Source organism: Schistocerca piceifrons, chromosome 1, assembly GCF_021461385.2.
Source record: "Schistocerca piceifrons isolate TAMUIC-IGC-003096 chromosome 1, iqSchPice1.1, whole genome shotgun sequence".
Classification (NCBI taxonomy): domain Eukaryota; kingdom Metazoa; phylum Arthropoda; class Insecta; order Orthoptera; family Acrididae; genus Schistocerca; species Schistocerca piceifrons.
In genome coordinates this window covers 257,518,776-257,542,743 of record NC_060138.1, presented here as the reverse complement: position 1 = coordinate 257,542,743, position 23,968 = coordinate 257,518,776, and positions in this window count along the sequence as shown.

Below are 23,968 nucleotides of genomic sequence, written 5' to 3'. Positions count from 1 at the left end.
TTTAGAAGCACGCTGCCGAGTTGTTTTTCAAATGTAGTTGTTTTTCTGGGAGCCTCGTGAAGGCACCTGCGTGGTGTTACATTCGGTCGCCGCGACCTTACAGTTGCCTTGTTGAGATTGTTCCACTTATGATGATATTCACTGTCATTCGTGAGATGTTCACATGCCGTGGTTAGATTTTCGCTGGTTTGGTCCTCCTAAACTTACCATGAATTGCAGTGAATACGTATTTATGCGGGTAACCCCGCTAACATTTCGTGTCTTTATGAGCCAGTAGCTGTGAAGCTGGTTACAGAATCGAAATTTTGTCACGTAATACTAACCACAGTACACTCATTGGATTTACTCTTTCTCCGAGTTCAGCTTACTTAATGATTTGTGGTGAGTGGTGTATGAAAATGATTTCATGTGTCGGTATTATGCCCGATTTGCTGGATCAGGTATTTCGTGATGCCAAGGGCTCAAATTCTACGTTATTCTCGTAACTTTTGGTCAGTTATGGGATTCAAAGTAAACGACTACGTTTCCTTCCTGATTTTCTCTTTCAATTATTGAACGCTTTAGTGTAAACTGGCACAGCGTTTTGTCCTCTGCCACTTCATGATCGTGTGTTATGAGACCCAAACAAACCATCACATTACTGCTACATTTGATGAATTTAACTAAAAATTTCACTTCTCAGGTAATGTCAACCACTTTTATAATAAATACTCCGTTCTAATGAATGATTACGATAAAGGCTCCCCTGGCAGATGCTGTTTGAAGTGACGCTCTGTGTGAATCCACAAAAGTCTGTTTACTCTTGTGTGTTTAGCTATTTCAAATTATCTAGATATGTTTAGTGAAAGGTACAGAAGAAGGCCAACACCGGAAGCGGCATCGCTATCAACAGCAACGCCTGAGCGCATCGTCTGGCGTGACCGCGACTCTGTAAAGCTGTCGGCAGACTCCGCTGTGTCCAGTGCTTATGTACTCATACTAAAATCATGACATACACTTTACGACGAGTGTCTTGTCGGTTACTGTTTTGGCTGGGTTATCTAATACGCCTTGAACTCAACTTGGTCTGAACATGTCTACTAGGCACTATATCTTGGCAGTAGGTCTATTGTAAATCCGCGCATTTTAAAAGATGGAAACGGTAGTGTGTACGGCTCAATAATGTGGTTTCTCCGCGTCGACCACTATGTTGTTAGAGATGGACCACATGTTCGCATGGGGCAAGGTTCAAATGGTTCAAATGGCTCTGAGCACTATGGGACTTAACATCTCAGGTCATCAGTCCCCTAGAACTTAGAACTACTTAAACCTAACTAACCTAAGGACACCACACACATCCATGCCCGAGGCAGGATTCGAACCTGCGACCATAGCGGTCGCGCGGTTCCAGATTGAAGCGCCTTGAATCGCTCGGCCACATGAGGCAAGGATAAGGAAGGATACCCCCCATCTATTTTCATAGGAAATAACCCAGCATTTGGTTTCAACAGTTTAGGAAAACCACGTAAAAACTAAATGTAAAGTGATCTTGAAGGTTCCTTAACTTTCGAAAATTAGTGTACATATTTTTGTAAGAAGCATGTATGTAAATTTAAAGGTGCATTCAGTGATGATTCGAAATAGAGCAGAGCTTTTGTCACTGATTCGTCTAGTAAACTCGTCAAATTCCAGTGGCAGGCGCAGTAAGATAGACGTTGTGGCAACACGGAAATTTAATTTTAAATTTGTCAGAAGTATACCCCAAGAAGGGTTAAGTGGGATATCCCATCCTGTCCGGTCACATTCCGCGTATAATAAATAATGTATGAGGTGATAGTGTGGACTAGTTCGAGTAAAACATTCCGCATGACGTGTGTCCCACTTTTATTGGTTCCAGACCTCTAGTTGGGTACAAAGATATGCTTTCGTTTCATGTGTAGGTATTCCAGCTGCTACAGATGTATTTGTCAAGTGCGATTTTTGTTATTCAGCTCAAACTCTAAAGTTGAAGTTGAATTTAAATAATTAAGTTATCCATGTATGAATGTGATTGCGATTTTTTGACTAATTCTACAATATCATTTGATGATGGCACACGTATTTACAAATGCTGAGTATGTCTATATGTTAAATGATGATGAAAAATCTGTTGCTGCTTCTAGAGATTTCGGCAGACTATTTTTAGCCACTTACTCTTGTTTTCACTAAACTGCACTGGACTTATGCAGTGTCCAACAGAAATGTCTCATTGAACGAATAAATCGATACAGTGTGAAGTAGAAGACATTATGCATTTGGCACAAGGTAGTCCTTGAATAAATACATGTTGAATTACTCCATGTATCTGTGTTTTAGAAATAAGAATATGGCGGACGTCACGTGTGCAAGGCCTCTATCCCTGTCCTTTATTGCGGATTCAATACCTTCGAGAAGGAACTGAAAATAGACGATTCGAAGTTTGTCATTGGCTAGCAAATCGAGTAATCGTATTAAGTTCCTGATCTGGGTGTTGCGCGCTATTAATGAATAGATGTGCCCAGGTAGCCAAAGAACACTGGACCTTTATTAACACAGCGTCTTAAGCAAGTACAACAGAAAGCAGCTTTCGAATTAACACAACTAAAAGATCGTCTGTGTTGCAGCACCCACGGTGACTCGGCACTTGGACACGATGTGAGGCTATATGCTTGGACCGGTGTGTGTTGCACACTCGGAATTGAGCACAGAGGAATCCGCGAACTGCCACTGTCATTTCACTGTAGAGTGGGTGGACTGTGTCCTATAAAACCGTCCGGCAGAGGAATATCCGGAAATCGTAGTGGTAGCTTCTGAGTCAGAGGTGAGTTAGTGCCGTTGATAGCAAGGCTGTATCTGGCGAATTTAGCCTCAACAGGTACTGTGGCAGCTGCTGTTGCATGCGCCTTGGAAGTGAAACAACCTGTCATACACCGCTGTGCGGTTAGCAAGTTGGCCGTAGGCAGCAGCAGAGGCAACACCATCTGTTCCCCTCTACGGAGGAGATGGACGCAGAGACGTAGATGGCAGACATGGATGCAGTATTGTGGCACCACTAGATAGAAGAAGTACCTCCTGAAGGGAGTGGCGTTTTGCATGAAACTGCTATGAGACGAAGCGACCATCTGGCTGCACTCTAATAACTTTCAGATGTCTTGATCACAAGCTTTATTAATTCCAAAATCGAACAACACGTTACGACATTCCGTCATTTTCTGAGGCTATAAAATACAACCCAGAACTGGTATCAAAGACAAGAAAATATTTTACATTTCACCATTAATTAAACACATATTATAACTGGTAGAATATGGCTTTATAGCTTACCAATGTTATGACAATCATGTAACATTGTTCATTAGATACAAGAGACAAATTGGAAGCCATGCGGACCAAACCCTAGGCGGTGCTGGATACTTGGTACTCGCTGCATTTGTTTGTTTATAACTGCGTTTTTATCGTTACACTACTTTACAGTGTTTTGTAAAACGTATTACAACCCAAAACTGGTATCAAAAACAAGAAAATATTTTACATTTCACCACTGATTAGAGACGTAGCATAATGAGTAGTATATGGCTTTATAGCTTTCCAATGTTATGTCAATCATATAAAATTGTTCATTAGATATATTTTATCTCGTCAACATTCTCAATCCCGAGACAAGTGCAAATTGCTGCCAAGAGAAAAATTGGACTAAACCGTTAGGCGGCGCTGGATACGTGGTACACGCTGCCTTTGTTTGTTTGTAACTACATTTTCATCAATACACCGTATAAAACAATTTCATCAGTAAACAATTTATGGAAATCACGTTACAGTGTTTTACAGTAAACGTATTTATTTACCAAACAATGTATATCACAACTGTTACATGTCCGAAAATAATACATTGTACGAGCTAGGATACATGAGGCCAACTGTCTGGTTAACATACAGTTTTTTGCAACTTACTGGGCATAAATTACTAGCATCAGTAAAAGTTCATAAATACCATTTTATAAGAATTTACAAAGTATATAAATGCCAGATGATGCAAGCAGCACTCACATATGAAGAACACATTGCCATTCCCACCAATGGGAGCAAATACGTAAGCACCATACAGAAAATTCGAACACTTTGAAAAGGCGCAAACTTGGAACGCCATAAACTAGTTCCATCAATAGTATGTGGCAATCATCCCAGACTGCCTTATGTAATTAAAACTCTTTAACACCCAAACATCAGTTTAACTAAATCACCATATAAAATAGAGTCATGTAAAAACCAGTGCAATATTACTGCTAATAAATTGGAAATTGTGCAACTTGTTCCTTGCGCATAAGTTACATATCACAATTTTTTTCTAGGAGTAACTCTCGTATAAATGGGTATAACTATATAAGAAACCATAATCAGACAAAAATTAATAAAAATTGAAAATTATAGAGATTTGTAGGGGGTTGGAAGGGAATAAGTTTAGAACTGGCACATTTACAATAACATACATAAGATAGCCTGTGGTTCTGCGACCATGCAGAACAGGGTGTAAAATGCCATGGAGCAATTAAAACCGATGGCTGAAGGGTTGAACAAAATTAATCTTGAGAAACTGAAAAATCTTTGAAATTGTTTGTAATCCTATAACTATAAACGTTTTATAAAATGAAAACTTTAATAAAATAACCTGAAACGTTGTGCAACAGCCGTAGTAGCAATATGCTAGATATCAGTAATGTATTTGAAACTGGGCTTATAACCCAAAACCTCGGTTGTGCAATAACATCAACATTAAAATTGTGAAATTAAGCCAAAAACAGTGTTTGTCTCGTTAATTTACAGTGTTTCACCAAGAACACTCAGTTTATTCGATTAAAATGATAGAAAGTTTTCTATTTGTGCCATGAAGTTTCAAGTGCTATGTAACAACTTATGAATACTCTATCTACCTATGACCAAAACGGCCGAAAAACGCTACATGTGTAGTGAATAATTTAATGTTTACACATCTTACGTAAAAAAGAAAAAAACTGTGGGAAGCCACACAATGGTGCACAGTCAGGGGGTAAAGTACAGATTGGTGAAGCATTTATCACAAAAAGAGTAATTTGTAGCGGTGAAATGTAGTGCGTCGCCATCTACAGAGGCTCTAGGATGACAGCAGAACTATAAGTGCTCTGTAAACAGGCTGGTAAACAGTTCTTTGTGAAATCTATTTGTTCGTTAATATTTCTAACGAATATTTTGTTCTGCTATGCAGCATCTCCAGTTCATCAACCATATTTAACAGTAGCCCCATAGGGGCGTTGTACATAATTTTAAGAATAGTTTGAATTTCACCTATCGTGTGGTTGTTTCGTAAAAGATGCCTTTTTATTCAGTCTTCACTCCCTGCTTATCTCTTGGCTGAAGAGCGGCGTACTGTGCCGCTGCCAGCCCACCCCTGCCAACATGGAGTATGGGTATGAAATAACAATAAAGAAAAAAAAGAACTGTCATACGTATGCTCTCTAAAACTGTTTTTGAAGTACCAACTAGTCTGTCCTGTATAAATCTTTTTGCAGCCACCCCACTCCGTGTCATGCTTATCACACCAGACCTCAACTGTGTGTCGTAATTTGTTCCCTCATTTATTGTTAGTTTTTAGCTTCAAACCGATGTTATGCCTTCTGAATCTGTTAAATACTCCTTCAGTGAACGTTACTTTGCACCTCATATTCATCCTTACTTTTTGTTGCTGTTTTGACTGTTTGGTGCTTTTGCTATTTATAAAGTTATTGTGCAGAGACCTGACTTCTTAAGTATTATAACCCTTTGGCCTTGATATATGTTCTAAAATAATCAATTGCTTCTCAATATTATGCTCTTTTAAAGGTAGCTTTACTAACATGTTTTGCGTATCCCAAAAATAAGCCCGTTTGTGCACTTTTGGGTGGCGTGAGTCCGCTCGCATATGACACCTGTGAACGTTGCCTTCCTAAAAATACCAAACGCCAGTTTGTCATTGGAGCTATTTATAGTTAATTCAAGGAAATGTATAGCATGTTCAGCTTCATGTTCAACTGTACATTTTATGTTCGGTGCATATTACTACGTTTCACAGCCACCTCTTTGATCGTTTCATTATTGTCTTATTCTACTATGAAGATGGACTTTGATAAATTTTCTGATGTCTTGACCGCCCTTTCTTATTATTTCCAAAAACACCTTACGCATCTCGACATTCTGTCGTTCTAAAAGGCTATAAAGCAAACACAAAACTGGTATCAGAAGATATCTAAATAAGTTACGTTTCACAACTGATTACAGGCATAGCATAACGAGTAGCATACACTATGTGGTCAAAAGTATCCGGAGACCTGGCTGAAAATGACTTACAAGTTTGTGGCGCCCTCCATAGGTAATTCTGGAATTCAATACGGTGTTGGCCCACTCTTAGCCTTGATTACACCTTCCAGTCTCGATGGCGTACATTCAATCATGTGCTTGAAGTTTTCTTGGGGAATAGCAACCAATTCTTCACGGAGTGTTGCGCTGAGGAGCGGTATCAATGAGGCCTGGCACGAAGTCGGCTTTCCAAAACATCCCAAAGGTGTTCTATAGAATTCAGGTCATGACTCTGTGCAGGCCAGTCCATTACAGGGATTTTATTGTCGTGTAACCAATCCGTCACATTATGAACAGGTGCTCGATCGCGTTGAAAGACACAATCGCCATCCTCCAATTCCTCTTCAATAGTGGGAAGCAAGAAGGTGCTTAAAACATCAATGTAGGCCTGTGCCATGATATTGCCACGCAAAACGACAAGGGGTTTCTAACCCCCTCCATGAAAAACACGACCACACCATAGCACTACAACCATCTAATTTTACTGTTGGCAGATGACTTTCACCGCGAAATCGGCATATTCACACCCTACAATCGGATCGCCACAATGTGTACCGTGATCGTCAGTCCATACAACGATTTTACACTGTTCAATCGTCCAATGTTTACGCTCCTTACAGCAAGCGAGATGTCGTTTGGCATTTACCGGTGTGATGTGTGGTTTATGAATCCGCTGGACCATGATATCCACGTTTTATCACCTCCCGCCTAACTGTCATAGTACTTGCAGTGGATCCTGATGTAGTTTGGAATTCCTGTGTGATGATCTGGATAGATGTCTGCCTATTACACATTACAACCCTCTTCAACTGTCGGCAGTCTCTGCCAATCAACAGACGAGGTCGGCCTGTACGCTTTTGTGTTGTATGTGTCCCTTCACGTTTCCACTTCACTATCACATCGGGGATACTGGACCTGTGGATGTTTAGAAGTGTGGAAATCTCTCCTACACCCAGTCACCGGATTACGTTCGAAATCCATGAGTTCGACGCTCCATTCTGCTCTTTCACAATATCTAATGACTGCTGAGGTCGCTGATATGGAGTACCTGGTAGTAGGTGGCAGCACAATGCACCTAATATGAAAAAGTATGGATTTGGTGGCGTCCGGATACTTTAGATCACATAGTGTATGTCTTTTTGCCCTACCAATGTTGTATCAATCAAATTTTGCGAGAAAATGCTATGATACGAAGCGACCATCTGGATGCACTCTAATAACTTTCAGATGTCTTGATCACACGTTTTATTAATTCCAAAATCGAACTACACGTTACGACATTCCGTCATTTTCTGAGGCTATAAAATACAACCCAGAACTGGTATCAAAGACAAGAAAATATTTTACATTTCACCATCAATAAAACACATAGTATAACGGGTAGAATATGGCTTTATAGCTTACCAATGTTATGACAATCATGTAACATTGTTCATTAGATACAAAAGACAAATTGGAAGCCATGCGGACCAAACCCTACGCGGTGCTGGATACTTGGTACTCGCTGCATTTGTTTGTTTATAACTGCGTTTTTATCGTTACACTACTTTACAGTGTTTTGTAAAACGTATTTCTGTACAAAACAAAGTGTAAGAAATTTTTTGAGTGGTCGAAAACAACACATTTGAAGAATGCTCTGATTGGCGGCAGGGTACATGAGTCTAACTACTTTAACAAACACTATATTGTTGGACAAATTACAGCGTATAAATTACTAACATCAGGAAAATTTCATTTTACAATTATTTACGAAGTCTCTAAATACCAGCTGAAGCGTGTAGATTTCACTTATGAGTAACAGGTGGCACCCATGCATTGCTATTTCTGCCGAGGCGAGCAAATGCACATACAAAGAAAATTCACACAATTTCAGACAGTGCAATCGTGGAACCCCATTCGTCAGTTCCATCAATAGTATATGACAACCATCCCACAGTACTTTATCGACAGTCCTTAACCCCAAAGCATCGGTTAAACTAAAGCACCGTCCAGTATACAATGACGTAAAAACTAGTGCGATATTACTGTTAATGGTGTACTAGATATTGTGCTACCTTACATAGTATTTTATCTTTAACTTATGTTACATGATAAATTATAAAGATCAACAGAGGGAGGGAAGGGAATAGGTTTGAAATGAGTAACTTAAAATATGGTATATAAAATATTCTGTGACTCTATAGTCATATTTGTTTGCTACTGGTTCAAACGGCTCTGAGCACAATGGGACTCAACTTCTAAGGTCATCAGTCCCCTAGAACTTAGAGCTACGTAAACCTAACTAACCTAAGGACATCACACACATCCATGCCCGTGGCAGGATTCGAAACTGCGACCGTAGCGGTCGCGCGGTTCCAGACTGTAGCGCCTAGAACCTCTCCGCCACCCCGGCCGGCATATTTGTTTGCTGCGAATAACAAGCATTTTAAAAATGACACAATGCAATTAAAGAAGGGGAGATGAAGGAGTAAACAACATTAATCTTGATATATTGAAAAAATTCTTTAGAAATATTTGAAATACTGTAATTACAAATGTTTTATAAGATGATAAGTTAAGATAAAATAACGCGAAAGCCTTTTCGGACAGCTATAACAGCGATGTTTTGCAGTGATTTCAATTTGTGTCACGCAGTGTCAAGTGCTGAGCAACAGCTTATGAATACTCTATCGGTATATGATCAATATGAGCGAATGACCCTATATATCCATGAATAATTAAACTTTTACGTTCTTTTGTAAAAATCGAAACACAAGAGCAAGCCACTCAAAGGTGGATACTCATAGAGGTAAAATACTAAGTTCTACGAACATTTAACACAATAAGAATACTGTGTAGCAGCAAGCTGGAGTGCGTCGCCTACCAGTTCTTTATGAAATCTATTTGGTCGTTTATTATAACTGACGAAAATTTTGATGTACTCTGAAAAATCACCAGCGTATTTAATAGCGTATTTAATAGCAGCCCACAGGGGCGTTGTGCAGAATTTTAAGAATATTTTGAATTTCCCTTATATGTGGTTGTTTCGTAAAAGATGTATTTTTATACAGCCTGCATTGGTGTCGTATGTATGATCTGTGAAACGTTTCTTGAGGGACGCACCAGTTTGTTCTATATAAAATTTTTCGCAATCACCTCACTTAATCCTCTAAACTGCCGTATCTTGTTACTTACTACGGTTGACTTCAATCGAGTTTCGTAAACTGTTCCCTAATTTACTGTTAATTCTTAGCCCCAAACTGATATTATGCCTCCTTAATCTCTTTACTACAAGTTTCATTATCAAAGTTGTCATCCTATAAAACATATGTAGTTGCAGGATTTCAAATATTTTAAAGAATTTTCCAATATGTCAAGATTAACCTTGTTTACCCTTTAATCTTCCCTTCTTTAATTGCGTCATGGCCTTTTTACGATGTTCGTAATTCACAGTAAACAGATTTGTGGCCATAGAGAACAGAAGATCTTATGTACGTTATTTTAAGTTAAACATTTCAAACCTATTCCCTTCCCTGCCCCTATTAATCTCTGTAATTTATAATTTTTATTTGTTTGTCAATTGTCATACGCACAATTACAACTTCTAGTTCGTCACATAGTTATATCTATTTTCGTAAGAGTTTTCTTTGCTACCTGGGATAAAAACTGTGACATGCAACATATGTAAATGAGAACAGATTATGTAAGGTAGCACAATTGTCAATGCACATTAGCAGTTACATTTCATTACTTTTTAAATGATTCTATTTTGGATGTTGCTTTAGTTAAGCTTGGGGTTAAGGAGCGTCGATAAGGCAGTCAGAATGAGGTTTTAACTCTGCAGCGGAGTGTAAGCTGAAATGAAACTTCCTGGCAGATTGAAACTGTGTGCCGGACCGAGACTCGAACTCGGGACATTTGCCTTTCGCGGGCAAGTGCTCTATCATCTGAGCTACCCAAGCACGACTCACGCCCCGTCCTCACAGCTTTACTTCTGACAATATCTCGTCTCCTACCTTCCAAACTTCACAGAAGTTCTCCTGCGACCTTGCAGAACTAGCACTCCTGGGAGAAAAGACATTATACATCTACATCTACATACATACTCCGCAATCCACCATACGATGCGTGGCAGAGGGTACCTCGTACCACAACTAGCATCTTCTCTCCCTGTTCCACTCCCAAACAGAACGAGGGAAAAATGACTGCCTATATGCCTCTGCACGAGCCCTAATCTCTCTTATCTTATCTTTGTGGTCTTTCCCCGAAATATAAGTTGGCGGCAGTAAAATTGTACTGCAGTCAGCCTCAAATGCTGGTTCTCTAAATTTCCTCAGTAACGATTCACGAAAAGATCGCCTCCTTTCCTCCAGAGACTCCCACCCGAATTCCTGAAGCATTTCCGTAACACTCGTTTGATGATCAAACCTACCAGTAACAAAACTAGCAGCCCGCCTCTGAATTGCTTCTATGTCCTCCCTCAATCCGACCTGATAGGGATTCCAAACGCTCGAGCAGTACACAATAATAGGTCGTATTAGTGTTTTATAAGTGGCCACCTTTACAGATGAACCACATCTTCGCAAAATTCTACCAATGAACCGAAGACGACTATCCGCCTTCCCCACAACTGCCATTACACGATTGTCCCACTTCATATCGCTCTGCAATGTTACGCCCAAATATTTAATCGACGTGACTGTGTCAAGCGCTACACTACTAATGGAGTATTCAAACATTACGGGATTCTTTTTCTTATTCATCTCTATTAATTTACATTTGTCTATATTTAGAGTTAGCTGCCATTCTTTACGCCAATCACAAATCCTGTCCAAGTCATCTTGTATCCTCCTAAAGTCACTCAACGACGACACCTTCCCCTACACCACAGCATCATCAGCAAACAGCCGCACATTGCTATCCACCCTATCCAAAAGATCATTTATGTGGATAGAAAACAACAGCGGACCTACCACACTTCCCTGGGGCACTCCAGATGATACCCTCACCTCCGATGAACACTCACCATCGAGGACAACGTACTGGGTTCTATTAATTAAGAAGTCTTCGAGCCACTCACATATTTGGGAATCAATCCCTTATGCGCGTACGTTAGTTAGGAGACTGCAGTGGGGCACCGAGTCAAACGCTTTCCGGAAGTAAGGGAATATGGCATCCGTCTGATACCCTTCATCCATGGTTCGCAAGATATCATGTGAAAAAAGTGCGTTTCGCAGGAGCGATGCTTTCTAAAGCCATGCTGATGCATGGACAGCAACTTCCCTGTCTCAAGAAAATTCCTTATATTCGAACTGAGAATATGTTCGAGAATCCAGCATAAGCCGATGCTAAGGATATTGGTCTGTAATTTTGAGGATCCGTCCTTCTACCCTTCTTACATATAGGCGTCACCTGCGCTTTTTTCCAGTCGCTCGGAACTTTACGTTGGGGAAGAGATTCCCAATAAATGCAAGCTAAGTAAGGAGCGAATGCAGTAGAGTACTCTCTGTAAAACCCATTTGGAATCCCATCAGGACCTGGCGATTTATTTATTTTCAACCCATTCAGCTGCTTCAAAACCCCAGGGATGTCTATCACTATGTCCTCCATACGGGAATCTGTACGAGACTCAAACGGCGCTATGCTTATACGATCCTCCTGCATGAAAGATTTCTCAAATGCTAAATTTAAAATTTCAGCTTTCGTTTTGATGTCTTCCGTTGCCAGGCCAGACCGATCAGTGAGTGACAGGATGGAAGCCTTCGACCCGCTTACAGATTTTACGTAAGACCAGAATTTCCTTGGGTTTTCAGCAAGACCTTTTGCTAAGGTATGATGGTGGTAGTGGTCGTATGCTTCGCGCATCGCTCTTTTTACAGCAGCACGAATCTCTACTAACTTTTGCCTGTCCTCATTCTCCCGATCTTTCTTGTACCGCGAGTGCAACTGTCTTTGCTTCCTGAGCATTCTCCGAATTGCGCTGTTAAACCACAGTGGGTCTCTTCCGTTCGTAACCCACTTTTTCGGCACATACTTCTCCAATGCGTGATTTACAATGTGTTTAAAATTTGCCCTTAATTCTTCCACGTCCATCGTACCGGAAGTAAATGAAGTCGATTCATTTACTAAGTGGGATGCTAACAACTGTTTATCTGCTCTTTCTAGTAAGTATACTCTCCTAGCCTTCTTGACCAACTTTTTAACTTTTATAACTATAGTCGTAATGACAACATCATGATCACGAATTCCTGTCTCAACACTGACACCGTCGATGAGACCTGGTCTGGTCGTGGCTACCAGATTTAAAATATTTCCATTATGCGTTGGCTATCGATTTAGCTGCTCAAGACAGTTTTCGGATAATGTGTTCGAAAGTAATTCACACGACGGCTAGTTCACCACCTGTTATGAATCTATAGACATCCCAGTCTATACTAGGTAGGTTGAAGTCACCTCCGACTAATATAGCATGATCCGGGTACTTCTGCGATACAGAGTGTAGACTCCCTTTGAATGATTCTAGAACTGTTACGGTGAAACCTGGTGGCCGGTAATAACACCCAACAATTAACTTTATTTCTCCTAGCCCTGTTAAACGTGACCAGATAACTTCACAATCACACTCTACTTCGCCCTCAGTAGACACAATATTTTTGTCAACTGCAATGAAGACACCACCTCCTACGGTGTCTAATCTGTCTTTCCGATACACGTTCCAACCCCCACTAAATGTTTCAGAACTTCCTATCTCAGGGTTCAGTCAGGTCTCAGTCCCGAGAATAATTTGCGCGCCACAAGCTTCCTGGAGGGCAGTAAATTCAGGAACTTTATTCCGAACACTCTGAAAATTTGTTGCTAATATCTTGATAGCTGAAGCGTCCCTACACTGAGCGCGTCCTGATTTCCCTGCCTGCTCATCGACTGGTGAGTGTCCATCAGGACACGTCGCACTATTGCCTAGCCTAAAAAAAAAAAAAAAAAACCATGTGCACGCCACAAGTACTCTGCAAGTACACAAGTACATTGCGGAAACATGGCTTAGCCACAGCCTGGGGGATGTTTCCAGAATGAGATTTTCACTCTGCAGCGGAGTGTAAGCTGAAACAAAACTTCCTGGCAGATTAAAACTGTGTGCCGGACCGGGACTGGAACTCGGGACCTTTTCCTTTCGCGGGCAAGTGCTCTACCAACTGAGCTACCCAAGCACGACTCACGCCCCGTCCTCACAACATGCCTGTTGATGGAGTGTTTGATTTTCCTGTATACATTTGTTTGTTCACATTGGCGGTAATACCAATGCATGGGCGCCACCCGTTTCTCATTAGTGAATGCTACATGCCTCAGCTGGTAGTTCGAGACTTCGTAAATTATTGTAAAATGAACTTTTACTGATGCTAGTGATTTATACCCTGTAATTTGGCAAAACAGTCTAATGTTTGTTAAGACAATTAGTCTCGTGTAACCTAATGCCACTCAGTATGACCTTCCAATGATCTGTTATACATTGTTTTGTAAAGAAATATCTTTTACAGAAGACTGTAACGTAATTTCCACGTAGTTTTTTTATACGTTGTAATGATAAAAACGCAGTTATAAACAAACAAATGTGACGAGTACCAAGTGTCCAGCGCCAGCTAGAGGTTTAGTCCATTTTGCTTCCAATTTGTTCGTCGGTAGCAGTTTTCACTTGTCTTACGATTGAGAATACTGACGAGATAAAATATATCTAATGAACAATTTTATGTGACTGACATAATACTGGTAAGCTATACGCCATATAGCAATTGTGAAATGTAACTTATTTTCATATCTTCCGATACAAGCTTTGTTTTGTATTTTATGGCCTTTGAAAATGCGGAATGTCGAAACGAGTAAGATGATTTTGGAAGCAAAAAGAGTGCGGACAACATACAAGAACATTTATTAAAGTGCATCATAAATGGAATCGTTTCTCATAGCTAGGTCTTCTGGTTGCTGATAATAGTTATCAGGAAAGGAAAAATAGTTTAAAAATAAAGAAAACTCTTACAAATCAACTAATTCTATAATCTTTTGTTCTCTGAACAAAATGCTGTGAACTACCCAAAGAATAGCACGTTTCAAAAGTGTGAGCTTTTTTAAGCCTTTTATTGAGACCTCTGTTTAACATATGCGTGGGTGCAGCACGACTGTTCACAACTGGGCAAGACTCTTTGTGTAGCTTCACCTGTGAGTTAAGCATGGGTATATTTGCCCTCCATATTGTTACTCTTTTCCTACCTCTCGCTGTTGGATACAAAAAGGAACTTGTCCACAACTTCGTTTTTTATGTTCACATAAGTCTTTACAATGGGTTATATTTAATCTTATTAATACTACTAACCATGAACATTCCATAGTGTTTTGGACTTGACTTTATCGTTAGTTAACAAAATAGTACTTAATTTTGCTTGGCTGCCAATTGTTTTCCATTCTACAATAGTGCTTTTGATTAATTTACTGTGAATTCTAAGAAGGATTTTGTACTTCAGTCCTTTATGCAACAAATTTAGTTCCTCGCTGTTTAAATTAGTATTACTTAAGTTTGGTACCCTGCTCGCAAAATCATGACAGATTGAATGACTATTCTCGTACCTACAGTACCTAATTAAATCGGATATTTTCTTTTTGTGGCTGAGTAAAATACAACAGTACTCAAGGAACGCATAGCAATCCCTAGCTTTGAACAAATTAGTGCACTTAAATACCTTCTCCTGTCTATGCCTCTTAGTCTGTACGCATTTTTTTCTTTCACCTTTTGACCCCGCGACTTCGTAGCGCTATTATGTCTTGGCTGCTGTCCTGGAGCTTTTGAAGGTATCTGCATTTTCGATATAACTGCATAGAATAAACATGTTTTGTTGGCGCATATTTGAGCCGTGGTGCGCCTTTTCTGGCACACCAGCCCTTTGGCAGTGCTATCGTTTACCCGGATGTACTATTATCTTTGCCCCTGTTATATGGCGGCGGGTATTTGCGGTAGGGGAGTTGGTCGTTGGACTCGCTACTACGCGCTAGGATGTGCTTGAGGGGACGAAGGAGCAAAACACGCGGGCTCTGCCAGCAGTGGCGCGGCCGGTCGACCTTGCAAGACGGTCGCGAGTTTGTGGTGGACCTGTCTGATGTCAGCTTCGGGCGCTGCTCGTCGCATTGCTTTGGGGCCTGTTTCCTCGGAGAGACCCATCCCTCGAGACCATCGCGAACAACGCTCTCCATCGTACGTGTAAGTGGTTTTGGTGCCTTCGTTTCGTCAAACGATTTGGGTTGCAGCGAGAGTACTTGTTGGTCGGTTGGTTCTAATGTACGTGTTGTCGAAGTAAGAGAAGCCTGCAGAGCCTGTGAGACTGTATGTAGACCAGCAGTTACTATTTCCTTTAAAATCCGCTGGTTGGATGACTATTAAAAAGCAGATTAGCAGGAAGGCGTGCGTGAGATTTTGGGTTACTGCCATCAAACGACGTCCCTGGTATAATGATGTAAAAGAAAAAAAAATTCAACCAGTTATTCTGTTATTAGTAAAACTTCTATTTTGTAAAGCTACTTATTTACTATGAGACAAAGCGCCCATTTGTATGTACTTTAATAATCACCAGATGTCTTGACCACACTTTTCATTATTTCCAAATTGATAAATGGTGTTGTCAGGACATCATGAAGTTATGAAAGTGAAGGGAGCGAGATGGCACACCCAAAAATGTTTGCCGGCAGAGACATCATCTGGAAGAGGTAGAAAACAGCCCATCCGACATTGAGGAGGACTGATCCTGGAAAACGATGCAAGGACGTCATCAAGAAAGGCTGACCATGCCGCCACAATGGCATGTCTAGTCTAGGCCAGGTCTACGGCGAAACTTCTGATACTGGAATGAAGGAGCACCAGGGAACACCACATGGGAACACATGGGGAGGGGGGCGGGATGCCCCTAAGAGAAGAGGAAGGCACTCAAGCATTCTGTGGGAAGTAGAAGGCGGTGTAAGTGTCAGAGACCAGGGTGGGGCAGCACAGAGCTGGGTCTAGGAGGAAGTGTAATGCACACTGCGATGTTGGCTGCTGACATCATGAGGCATGCATGACCCACACACAGAAGGGAAGAAGCCTGAGAGAGAAAGCCAGGCTCTGAGGATCTGAGTGTCAGCAACAGGCAGAAAGGATGATATAATCTAGGGCAACTTGTCTGGAGGTGACAGGCTGTAGGCAGAAGAATGACGCCACCATCAAACCAAGAGAAAATTTTCACGAAAGTAATGGGGAACAAAAGCACAGAAAGTGCGGGAGAGGGTCTAATGGAGGGAGGCATCAAGTGAGTCAAAGGCTTGAGGGTCCATGGCTAGGGGGGGGGGGGGCGGGGTGGCGGCACTGCTGGGGCTGGCAGAAGCACCAGCGCCAGTAGAGGCGCTGGGGATGTTGGACACACAGAGCCAATGGAAGCGCTGGGGGCAGTGGAGACATCGTAACTGTGGTGGCGCCAAGGCCACTGGTAGAGCCAGGGTCGGTGGAGATGCTGGAGCCTGTGAAGGTGCCAGGGGTGGTGGAGACACTGGAGGCAAGGAGGCAGCACTGGATATGAGCTGCCAGAGGAGACTAGGAGGTAATCCTCAGATAACGCAGAGGCCTGGAGTAAATATGCCACCCACATGAGGAAGATGGTACATGAAGATATCATCAAACTTTGTAGGAGATGGAGGTCATGTCATCGTTCCTCAGGATTCAGCAATGTCAGGATGGGTAAGCAGCTGGAAAAGAAGCTCAGAAGTAAGTTTCAAGAGCCATACTTGAGGCAGAAGCTGTGACAATGTCCCACAAGTGAGTAACTGTGTGGAGAAATTGTTCTTTCAGATGCCCCATAACTGCACATGACAGTTCAGCTGCTGAATCAGCCATTGCAAATGAGCATATAATAACTCTCTTGAAAACGTAAGTTCAAATGTAAGAAATTTTCACAGCATTCAACTAAATAACTAGCCTGTAAGTCTGCAATAACATTAGGTTTGTGGGCTGTACCATGTCATTTCAACTCCAACCAAATTCTCTTCATAAGCAACAGCAGATACATCTCAGTCTCATAAAATAAAGTCCAAAAACACTTTTACAGGAATACCCACGCTTCAGTCTTATTAACGTGACCATCGACTAAGTTCAACATCAGTGCGCTATAACAACTCACAGACAGTGGGTGGCAACACTGGCAGTGAAGTGTGTATTGTCGAAGGGGGGGGGGGGACACGTAAAACAGTGGAGCCGTTGTCACAACACGGAAATGAAAAGATTTGTCTGACGTCCAACCGAGCATGGCTAAGTTTGTAAACTGTTCATTTGCCGTCATAGGTTATTCCCACAAAACACTGTATTAACAAAGAATGTGAAAGCACGAGATACGCAATGACCACTGGACTCTCAGAGGCAACAGATGGTAAAGACAACGAGCCATAATGTCCAATAAAGTAAGGAAGTTACACACAACTGCAAATAAGCCAAAGTAAACAGCAACAACAACTGACTGCCGTCCAAATGTGTGGCAGAAGCTTAAGAAATACTGCATGGAAAGTACGTAATCGCATAGAGGGAGGCTTCTTGATTGAGCATGGTGACACTATAAACAAAGTCTTAAAATCAAAATTGTAGGCGCCACTGTTAAGTCTCTGTTGTGGGTGATACACGCCACTAATGAATAGAAGTCTCGAGATAACCATAGAACAATGGACTTTTATTAACACAGCATCTTAAACAAGAGCAATAGAAAGCAGGTTCCAAATTAATCCAGCTAAGAAGATCATCCTGACCTGATAAGTGGTTGACACCAAATGCAAGTCCGCAACTCGTGGTCGTGCGGTAGCGTTCTCGCTTCCCACGCCCGGGTTCCCGGGTTCGATTCCCGGCGGGGTCAGGGATTTTCTCTGCCTCGTGATGACTGGGTGTTGTGTGCTGTCCTTAGGTTAGTTAGATCTCTAGTGCAAAAATGGCACTTCTATGCTGTGTAGTCTTTGAGTTAATATACTTTCCATCCTAACAGGGTATTATTAATGTAAGCATAGTCTGTGTTGATGCACTCATGATGACGTGGCAGCTGGATGTTATATTTGGCTCTAGCTTCTGACCTATGTCTGCTGTGTGCTTGGCGTTGAGCTTAGAGGACCAGAACAGCCAGTATTCCTTGTATTGGTTCTCTGGAGGGTGACCAGACGGCGTACTACAAATCCATTCGGCAGAGGAATACGCGGAAATCGTGATGGTAGCACCTAAATTGTGCAGGCGAGCTAGCGCCACCGGTAACAGTTCTGTATCTGGGAAATGTACTGTAACCAGGTGTCGTGGTTGCTGGTGCATGCGTGATGTGCTGTGGTTGAGTTTTAGGCTGCTTTGAATTGCGGCAACCTTCCGGTGTTGTTGATGGTTGAGCCGGAGGCACCAGCCTAGTCTGCATCTTTCTCCCATATGGAGGAGGTGGCGGAGCCTTCTGTCTGGGGTCAGTGGCTATGACATGGATGACAGCCATGGATGCAGCAAATCTTATGAATACTCTTTGCTGATGTAAGCCTGTTGCTTTAAGATGGTATGAGTAACACTCATGGTGCGGCGAGGGCCCACATGCCATTTACAAGAGTGCTTGTCAGTAAATGTGTAACGTGCTGCGATGTGCAATAGATGATCAGCTGTCTGTAGCTGTATGTATGCTAATTTGGGTGCGATGAATTGATATCGTGGTGAACGGCATATATCGACTGCGATAATCGGACGTTCCGTGCTATGAACCCATCTATGTGTCTTACCGAACCAAAGATTTTGTTTTATGGACTCTTTGTGAAGGAAATGGAGAGATAGGACGTCTGAGAGGAGGAGAGAGATTGTGTTGTTGTGAGACACCATTAAGGTATATAGTAAATGTTCAAATAGTTTTTTGCACAAAATAAAAGCCAATAACTAACATCAAGTATTCAAGGTGCGTATATCTCCATATCGAAAGTAGTTAACTATCGCGGTACCGATATTATGAGACGTAGATGGCTCGGATGTGAAGCATGGAACGATAGTGCGAACCTGCATTTTCCAGAGTCAGGATTCGTCGACAGATTATCTCCGAATTAATAAACTTTAACTAACTGTTGGACCTATCATCCAGACTCATCAAACAACATTGTATACAGTTGTGCCGGATGATCTGCGTAGCGAGTAAAGGTCTTAGAGATTTCAGGTGAAGCTGACAACGACGAGGAATTTCCTCGAGATCGTCGCTGCGGAGCACATATGTTGCTCTCCTGTGGTATTTAAAACGAAATATTTAGATTTTCCAGGTTTTCAGGAGATTAAAGACAAAAGGAAATAAGGAACTAAACTAAACCCGTATCTGAAGCAATAATTAAAATAAAAGCACACATGAATAATATATATTTGTAACAATAAATAAATAAAGAATATTTATAATTAACTAACCAATAATAATAATATACTCCCGTGTGAGGTTGATAGATCCTCCATCGGGCGCCTCCCCAGGTGGCGGACAGGGGAAAGCCTCCCAGATATGGGTGGCACCGAGGAAATCAAATACTCGGGGCGGACCAAAACTATCACATCCTCGAGGATAAGTACCCGGAGTAAAAACCGGCGAAACGAAGAAAACTAACACAAAAGCCCAGACACGTCTGTGTGGTAACCACCGGTACTCTGGCCAGCGTCTGTCACCAATGGTGCGGCTGATATGAGCTCCAGGAACTGAAAATCCCTGGTTCTACCAAACTGGCGCAAGCCAAACGAATTACAAGCATAATGGCAAGTACACCTAAAAACAACGTTACCCCAGGTGGACGATCCACCCGTCGCGAGACGGCAACCAGGCACTCGGATTCTGGGGGACCTGGAGATGTACTAAAGGGCGAGTCGGAGCGCTCTGGCAAACTACCCAAGAAAACACACACATACTTTGGCACCTTCAACATACAGACACTAATACAAACGGGAAAATTACACAATCTAACAACGGAACTCACCAGTCAAAAGATCTCGATCCTAGCGCTACAAGAAACAAGATACACGGATTCAGACACAATAGACTACGGAAACTACAGATTCTTCAAGAGTGGAACCAACAGGAAAATCGGCAAAGGAGAAGCACTCCTCGGCATGGCCTTCGCAGTAAACAAAAACATCCTAGACTCAGTAAAAGAAGTCAACGCGATCAACAACAGGCTCATGACCATGCGAATCAAACACGCCAACAAGAACTACACCCTCATCAACGTACATGCCCCCACGAACGCAGACAACAAGGACAAACCAGAAGAAACAGACAAATTCTGGGACAAACTCGAAACCACCCTGGCAAAAATACCCCAAGACAACGCGAAAATTCTACTAGGCGATTTCAACGCACAAATCGGCAGAGAAAAACGCTACAGAAAAACAGTAGGAAATTTCCCTGCACACAAATTCACCAACAAAAACGGCACCAGACTGATCGAACTCTGCCAGCAAAACAACCTCAAAATCATGTCAACCTCCCTGATGAAAAAGCCCAAGAAACAAAAGACGTGGCGATCACCAGTCCACTCACTAGGCGAATTTCAGATAGATCACGTGGCAATCTCCTATGACTACCAGAAAGAAATCCACGACGTCCAAGTGAGAAAAGGCGCCAACATAGATTCGGACCACTACCTAACAAGAATCAAAATCAAACTCACACCAAGAAGACAACACAAAAAGAAATTGACCTCACCGAAATTTGATACAAGAAAGATCAGAGAATCGAACATCACAGTCACTGGGAAAAACAAGAGGCAAAAGATTGGACCAGCTTTAAACAAAAAATTGTGAACACAGCCAAAGAACTGATCCCGCTGACTAGAAAACCCAGGCACCCTTGGTGGAACACTACCTGCGAAATCGCCCTACAAAATCGAAGAACAGCTTTCACAAACTACAACAGCAACAAAACACAAGAAACACAGGACAACTTCTATGAAATTCGAAGACAAACATCGAAAACAATAAGACAAGAGAAACGCAAATACATAAGCGATCAGCTAAACTCCATCGAAGAGGACTTCAGAAATTTCAACACACGGGATTTCTACAGGACGTTCGCCAACCAAGTCAAAGGATACTCACCACAGAACCTCTGCTTCAGAAAAGAAGACGGAAAACTGGCACTTACCAACAAAGAAAACTGTGAAGAGCTCGCGAAGTACTTTTCAAAATTACTAAATTTCCCGGAACCTAACTCAACCTTCGAACCCTGAGAACCGGCCAACGCACCGGAAGACTCACCATCACCAACAAAAGAAGAAATCCTCCACTGCATAAAGAAACTGAAAAAAGACAAGGCACCCGGTGAAGACGGAATAACGGCAGAACTGCTGAAGAACCTAGGACCAAACTCGCTAAACGAAATCACACAAATCATACAGAACACCTGGACAACCGAAATCATACCTGACGACTGGAAGACCGCACTCATTCACCCGCTACACAAGAAAGGTGACAGGACAGACACAAACAATTATAGAGGAATTTCCCTGCTACCGGTCATCTACAAAATTCTATTAACTTGCCTTCTCACCAGAACGCAAGGACAACTGGAACCCGCCATCTCGGAATACCAAGCGGGTTTCAGACCCAACAGAGCCTGCCCCAAACAAATCTTCAACCTGAAATCAATCATAAAATCCCACATGACAAGCCCCAAAAAAATCATCTGCACTTTCGTCGACTTCAAAAAGGCTTACGACTCGATCGACAGAAAGTCCCTCATCCAAATCCTCAGAGAAAAAGGCCTAGACCAAAAGACCCGAAGACTAATCGAACAGACACTAACCAATACAAAATCCAAAGTCAAATTCATGGGCGAAATCTCGGACCCCTTTGAAATCCACACTGGCCTAAGACAAGGAGATGGACTATCCCCGCTATTGTTCAACATCGTCCTGGACAAAGTAATGAGCGAATGGGAAGCTGAAGTCAGGAGACAAAACACCTGGAGACCAGTCACATTAGGAAGGAAAAGACTGGAAATCCCTTACCTAGCATTCGCAGACGACCTAGCGATACTGACCTATGACCCAACATCAGCAAAAACACAGATCGAAATCTGAAAGAATGCGCCGAGAAAGTCGGCCTACAAATCTCTTTTGAAAAAACGCAAGTCCTAACAAGAGAAGGCGACGACATCACAACCAAGTACGGCAAAATTAAAGGGGTCACACGCTTCAGATACCTAGGCGAAATCATCGAACCGACCGGAACAGAGAAACTGGCTTACGAAGACAGACAACAGAAGACACGGAAATCACTAGGCATGGTACCAAACGTCTACAACAAACAATGCATTTCCAGAAACACCAAGATCAGACACTATAACACAGTGATCAAACCCGCCGTACTGTATGCCAGCGAAACACTAGCACTCAACAGGAAAATCAAAATTGAAGAAATCAAAAAAGAAGAACGCAAAATCATGAGGAAAATTTTAGGAGGAAGACCACACCAGATGGCTACAGACTACAGAAGAACTCAACAGTAGAAGCATATTCGAACATCGAGAACGATATGAGAAAAAGGCGCCTTAAATTCTACGGTCATTTAGATAGACTCCCTGAAACAAGACTCACCAAGAAAATTCTAGAACACATCAGGACACTTAAAGTCTCGACACCCTGGATGGAAGGAGTCCGAAAAGACCTACAAGCAATTGGCAGCACAAACACCACAGACAGAAGCACCTTCCGAAAACACATAGACAATTGGGAAGTAAAGTCAGAAGCGCTAAAACAGCGGACCAAACAAGAATGGTCTGAGGAGAGAAAAGAGGCCCTCTCCAAGAGAATGAAGGAGTACTGGAAGGACAAGAAGAACAAGCCTTCAAAGTCATAAGCTTAACGATTTCCTTTTAGGGAAAATTCGCCAACAATAATAATAAATAATATACTTAATTGTTTTACAGAACCCAGTTATGATCGTTCCCGTGAAATTGAGTTCCACCATCATTGCAAGATATTCGTTTTGTATCAGGATGATGGAGCCCCTGCATATTCTAGTCTTCAGGTGACACATACTATAATCCTATCATTAGCCAGAAGATGGATCGGAAGAAATGCACACGTTTCGTGGGTTCTACCCCTTCGGCCTGTAACACTGGTTGAAAAGCGAAGTCTACAAAAAAAAAGGTAAACACAATAGACGAATTATACGTTCTGACCATGAATAGCTCTGCTGTTATACATAAACACTATGACGACTTTAGAAAAGCTACATTGTCAATTTGACCATGACAGAAATAGTAAAACACAAATAGCCACAGTGCTCCAGAATGTAAGGAAAGTGGTATCGGTGGTACTTGTGGAAATCAACTTTGAACTTAAACATTGTCCTTCCCTTGGCATCTTTTGTATTTCTTTGGGCTGCATTCTAACAGAATTATCTCTCTAACAAAGAAAAATTGAACAGATGCTATACGGAACGTTTTAGCCCATATTACCATCGCCTGAAACAGTTAATATTCCTCCTGAAACACCCTATATACCTCGCTAAATGACCATCACCGTCAAAGTCCATCTCGTACAGAAGCTTACCTCCTGTTGCTCCTCTCGGAAATGCATTTACAAATGAAAAAAAATG